At 42.8% G+C, this 6,308-nt stretch overlaps 1 non-coding gene across 1 annotated transcript; it reads left to right on the plus strand.

Annotated features, from left to right (window-relative positions):
- The first annotated feature begins 562 nt into the window (after positions 1 to 562).
- Positions 563 to 700, plus strand: LOC119938835. Its single transcript, XR_005454535.1, has one exon. It is a non-coding gene; the product is annotated as a small nucleolar RNA SNORA7 (small nucleolar RNA).
- Positions 701 to 6,308: the final 5,608 nt, after the last annotated feature.

Genomic DNA, 6,308 nt, shown 5'->3' on the forward strand with positions numbered 1-6,308 from the left:
TTATCCCAGACCGATCAGGTTGCTTACTGTGTATAACACAATTATTCCGGGGCTCCACTTACAAATAGCGTAAGTGTATTCCACTTACACTTAGGAAAGGATGGGGATAAAATTCATTTTTTTTCTAATAGTTTTGAATCATTTTGGGTAAAAAAAGATCCCAAATGATAAGTTATACTCTTATCAGAGGACTACTTTGTTGCATTAAAGGGTAGGAACTTCCCCAACACAACTGTTGTGGATCTTCCAATCCCTTGTGACCATCGGGCAAGCCCAATCCCCTCAGAGGGAATGTGGATGTGTGTGTGTGTGTGTGTGTGTGTGTGTGTACACATATATAAAATGTGCTCCCCATATATATATTAAAATGTGCTCCCTATGTGTATATATATATGTATATATATACACATAGGGAGCACATTTTAATTTCAGGGAAGGTTCTAATCCCAGCTCTCTCACTTACTTGCCCCTTGAACCCCCCTAGCCTTCCGGCATCCTCTAGCCCAGGCCCACAAGCACCTTAATCTGCCTCTGCCTTTTCAACATCCCCTCCCCTTGGCAACCCCTCTTAGGGTCGCACCTGGAGAGTTTCCAGTACTCCACCAGCCTCAACTGCGGGAGGGAGAGTCAAACAGAAGCCTACCCATTCCATTCCTAGCTTGGGCAGTGGCTAGCCATTGGAAGACAATCTGCTATAAGTCAAAACTCGCCTGTCCTGGGAAGCAGCGGCATTGAAGAGAGTAGAGGGCAGAGACTCAGGTTTCCTGTATGGAAGGAGGCAATGGTAAACTACTCCCATATTTTTACCAAGAAAACTCTGGGGATACACTACCAGAACAATTGCAGTTGGAGGTGGGGCATTCTGGAAGAGATGTGTCCATGGTGTCTCTATTGGTCAGAGACGACTCGACGACATAAAACAAGGCCTCTTGGCAGCTTTTCTTTTTGGATTACAAAGGCTCCTTTTCTTCTTGGCCATAAGAATCCATTCTGCTTTTCACTCCCAGATCATTTCCCAGAAAATATTACATCATCCCATAATAATGATGGTAGTGCTAATTTTTAAGCACTTTGTATCAAGCACTCTAGTAAGCACTAAGATTGGGGTAGATACTATACAAAATAAATCAGATTAAGCCCCTGTCCCACATGAGACTTACAGTCTAAGAGGAAGGGGAAATAGATATCTTATCTCTATTATAAGAGTTGAAAGAATTGAGACACAGAGAAATTGTTATTAAATTATCTGCTGTGTTACCTTGGGCAAGTTAAGTGGGAGGGCTGGGATTAGAACCCAGGTCGCCTAACTCCCAGGCCTTTGTTTTTCCACTAGGTCTTGCAGACACTTAATGACTGAAACTTCCGTGGTGGTGAGTGTGTTTTCTCCACTTACGTTTCATGAAGCCCAGATATTAATTACTGTGGTCACCATATTCTGCAAACAGTTCTCATGTAATTCTAACACAAGGTCACCAGATGGAAGTATAAGTCAGTGTTTATGGGTCTCACCCTGATTAATGACTTCTGAAAATCTCAGTGCACTTTCTAAACTTGATTTCATTTTTACAGCAATCCCGTAGAGTACTTAAATATCATTAGCCCTATTACACCAAGAGGGAAACTGAGAATCACTCAATCTGATGTCTATTGTGTGCTGTACTAAGCACTTGGTAAAATACACTGCAGCAGAGTGTATACCTACCCCCAAGGAATTTACAGTCTATGGGGTGACAGTCATAGAGGGAGGGAAAACATGGTCTGCTGGGGGTGAATGTGGGGAATCACAGCAGGATAAAGGCAAGAATAGAAGGTGTCAGCTGTTCTTTCATGCCTATTATAAGCAGAGTCTTGTACTAAGAGTTATAGGAAGATGTACACACCCACTGTTGGGTAGGGACTGTCTCTATACGTTGCAAATTTTTACTTCCCAAGCGCTTAGTACAGTGCTCTGCACACAGTAAGCGCTCAATAAATACGATTGATGATGATGATGTACACACCTAAAGCAATTAGTGTCAGGAGTTTGAAAACATGAAAGTCTGCATATAACACAGATATCACAAATATAGAAACAGAATGTAAAAGAACACACTAGTTCTAAGATACACTCTAAGGCATGAACAAAAACCTGGAGGAAGAAGAGTTGTGTGTTGAGGCTTTCTTAATTTATTTGTTCCCTCCACTCTAACCATGTCTTGGAAAATGAAGAGACTTCGGTAATGGTGGGTATAAGAATAGGTAATAAAAGACATAGAACAGTGCTCTGAGTAAATGCTCAATAAGTAACATTGATTGATTGGCAGACATGGAGAGCTGAAGGCAAGGAGCTGTAGAGCACAGGTTTGGGAATCAGAAGGCCATGGGTTCTAATCCCAGCTCTGTCACTTGTCTGCTGTGTGAACTTGGGCAAATCACTTCTCTTGGCCTCAGTTCCCTCATCTGAAAAATGGGGATTAAGACTGTGAGCCCTGTGTGGGACAGTGACTGTGTCCAACCCAATTATCTCATATCCACCACAAAGCTTAGAACAGTGCCTGGCACATAGCACTTAACAAATACAATAATAATAATAATAATAATAATAATAATAATAAATCTAGCCCTAGGTTAGTGGGGATTAGGTCCTTAGCAGAAATTGGAGAAAAAATGATGATTTCCAGAAATTATGGAGGAAGAGTTGGGATCAGAGCTGAGCCAAACTCTATCTCATTTTTCAGGAAACTTTCACAGTTCTTGAACTTCAGAATTCACTCTAACAAGTGAAAGAGAAGCTCACTTGAAGCTGCCAAATTGTGTATGGTAGTCATGCAAATATACCTTTCCTCTCCAGAGGCTATATCACTGAGATATTTCTTTGGTTTTTACTGCCTTCGAGGTTGCATGAGAATAGGGAGGCTGCCCCAACAGCCCAAGGGAACTGGATGATCCTATTTAGAAACAACAGTTTCAAAATTTTGAGGTCTGCCCTACCTCCCACTTGAGGAGTTTGGGTCCCATTTTATATCCAAAAAGGAACCGAGGACCGAGATGTGCATGTAGCTCAGCCAATGGAAGGGGTCAGGGAGCGGGGTGGTCGGGGGAGATTTACTCATTCATTCATTCACTCGTATTTATTGAGCGCTTACTGTGTGCAGAGCACTGTACTAAGCACTTGGGAAGTACAAGTTGGCAACATATACAGACGGTCCCTACCCAACAGCGGGCTCACAGTCTAGAAGGGGGAGACAGACAACAAAACAAAACATAGTAACAAAATAAAATAAATAGAATAAATATGTACAGGTAAAATAAATAAATAGAGTAATAAATATGTACAAACATATATACATATATACAGGTGCTGTGGGGAGGGGAAGGAGGTAAGGCGGGGGGATGGGGAGGGGGAGGAGGGGGAGAAGAAGGAGGGGGCTCAGTCTGGGAGATGTTTGCTGACACAGTCAATACCTCAGTCGTATTCATTGAGTGCTTAATTTGTGCAGAAGATTCCCTTAACAAGCATGCTTTGAGGGTTACGAAGGATATACAGGGAGATGAGTGTCATAGCTACCCTACAAACTGCCCTGGGTCTTGGACTCAGTTTCTCAGAGGGACAGAGCCAGCTTCTGGACCTGGCAGGGTTCTTCCTCCTACTTAATCCGTGAGCTCCATGTGGGACAGGGACTTTGGTCTGATTTGGGTTATCTTGCATCTACTCCAGTACTTGGCACATCATAAGTGCTTAATAGATTCCACAATTTATTATTGCTAGCTAAAAGAACAACTACAAACCAGGACATTTTGGAAGATTTTTAACTTGCAGTGATCAGTCATAGGTTCATTAAGAATTGAAATGCTTTTGTAGAGGAGGGAGACAAAAGCGAAGATTGTAATTTATCACTTCGTGGTTCAGATTTGTGATCTGTTCTTTCAGTTCTCTAGTGGACTGGTAAGTTGTGCTTATTAAGTTGTGCTGAAATTTTCCCTAACTGTCTAGTTAAAAACATTGACAATTTTCTCATAAATTTCATTGGCATAATCATATTTCAAGATTCAAGCTCAAGCTAGTTATACTGAGAAATCCTTTCGCCTACAGAGCACTGATGGGAATCTGAAAAAAATATCCCATCTTTGAAGGTGATGCAGTGAGCTAGTGAACAAATGGTTTCTAATTCTGAGCATGTAAGTGATGATGTAAAGTATTATCAGGGGTTTATACATTTTGAAAGTTTTCTGGACTGTTCTCCTGTAACCTGAAGAGCATGCATTCTGGGATTTCTGCTGCCTGGTGCTCTCAAGCTCTCTGAACAGCTGTGGGAACATTGACCCAGAGTGGGAACTTAAATATTCTGCTGCTTTTTGTACTCATTATGGGCAGGCTATTTGACCATCCTGAGATTTGACAAAGTCAAGAAGTAGGGACCACCCCCTTTCTCCTTAAAACTAGTAGTAACCTTTCCTTATCAGGAAAGTTTTTTGGGATTTTTTGGTATTTGTTAAGCACTTACTATGTGTCAGGCCCTGTACTAAGCGCTGGGCTAGAAACAAGCTAATTAGGTTGGACACAGTCCCTGTCCCTCATGGGGCCCGCTGTCTTAATCCCCATTTTACAGATGAGGCACAGAGAAGTTTAGTGACTTGCCCAAGGTCACACAGCAGACAAATGGCAGAACCCAGGTCCTTCTCCTGGGCCAGTGCTCTATCCACTAGGCCATGCTGCTTCTCTTGCGTCAAAATCTGTTTCCTTCACATGTACTGTCTCATGTCCTTAAGAAATACTTCTCTCCCTTCATCCATTCCCATCTTCTCCTAGTACTCTCCCTTCACAGGGTCCTTCAATGGCAACAGAAGAGGTTTTGCTGCCTTTGGTTTCTTTGACTGCTTAAATGACTATTTCCTGCCTGAAGGGTGGGCGGGGATGCTGAACTAATGCTTGTTTGTCAAATACACTAGATGGCGGTAAGGCTATAGAAGATAAGATGACAGCATTGTGAATGGGAGTGGAAAAATATAGATAAATGCAACCACACAGTATTAAGGTCAAGCCCAAATGGGAACATCATAGGCTAAGGCGTAGGAGGGCATTGACATTCAGAGCTCCAAGAGAGAGAGTATTTGGAAGACGAATGAAAGGAGCTCAACTTGGGAATGGGAGGCTCTGGCCCCCAAAATAGCCAAACGTGACTCTGTATTGATCTAAGATTTGCCTAAGTATTGGAGAAAAAGAAGGGAGAGAACTTTATTGAAAATGAAAGGTGTTGCAAGGTCTGCATTTAGGACGAATAGATGATAAGCTGAGTGCTTTGTGCCTCTGCATGGCAGATGGATTTGCCAGTTTCTGCACCTTCTCCTGAAGGCATGTGGTTCTTTAGGATCCCTGAGAGCCTGGGGCAAACTTACCACTCGTCTTTTCTGTTCCCACTCATCAGGGCTTAATCAGAGTCATTAGCATCAAGATCCCGCTTTTCCTCTTTGACCTGTCTCCCTCTCTAGACTGTAAGCTCCTTATGGGCAGGGAACGGTCCACTTATTCTGGTGGCGTGCTTAGTTCCCAAGCGCTTAGTTCAGTGCTCTGCACATAGTAAGTGCTAAATAAATGCCATCGATCGATTCTCATGACCTTTTAGGGTGACAGCCCCCTGAGGTGTATCTGTTTGCACCGTATAGTCTTTTCTTGAGTTCTATAAAACACAAGCGAGCAGAGAGATGCAACTGCCCATCCATCCACTGTAACGTCCAATCCCTCCTAGCCTTTTGCCCCAAGATGGAGACCAGCTCAACCCCTCTTTTTCATCTCCGTTTGCTAAGCAGCTGACCTACTGTGATGTGGTTTTGCGGTTACACAGCATGCAAGATTGTTCCTGTAGACTCGGTGTTACTTCAGTTTTGAAAGCAAGTCACCCCGTGTTTCCTCCCAGGAATAAGAATGACCTTTTCTCAAAAAAACCTGTGCTTTTGTGTTTACCAATAAGGTACCCATTAGCTGCTACTGATGATTCAGATCAGGGTAGTTCAGTCTTATTAAATGGAAATGTTATTCTATCTGATTCAAACAAGAATTGCCTATTTCCTATGCCTGCTAAGCCACCTAAAGCAATGGTAGCCAGATAATGCTTAGAGATTGTAAAAGAGCAGAAACATTTCCTAGTAGAAAGATCATGGGTATGGGGGTCAGGTGACCTGGGGTCTAATCTTAGCTCTGCCACTTGCCTGCTATGAGACCTTGGGCAAGGTACTTCTCTGTGCCTCAGTTTCCTCATCTGAAAGATGGAGAGATAAAAATTTCTCTATGCCTCAGTTTCCTGAACTGTTCTCCCTGCTCTCCCTCCTAT

The sequence above is a fragment of the Tachyglossus aculeatus genome, chromosome 16, assembly GCF_015852505.1.
Source record: "Tachyglossus aculeatus isolate mTacAcu1 chromosome 16, mTacAcu1.pri, whole genome shotgun sequence".
In the NCBI taxonomy this organism is placed as follows: Eukaryota; Metazoa; Chordata; class Mammalia; order Monotremata; family Tachyglossidae; genus Tachyglossus; species Tachyglossus aculeatus.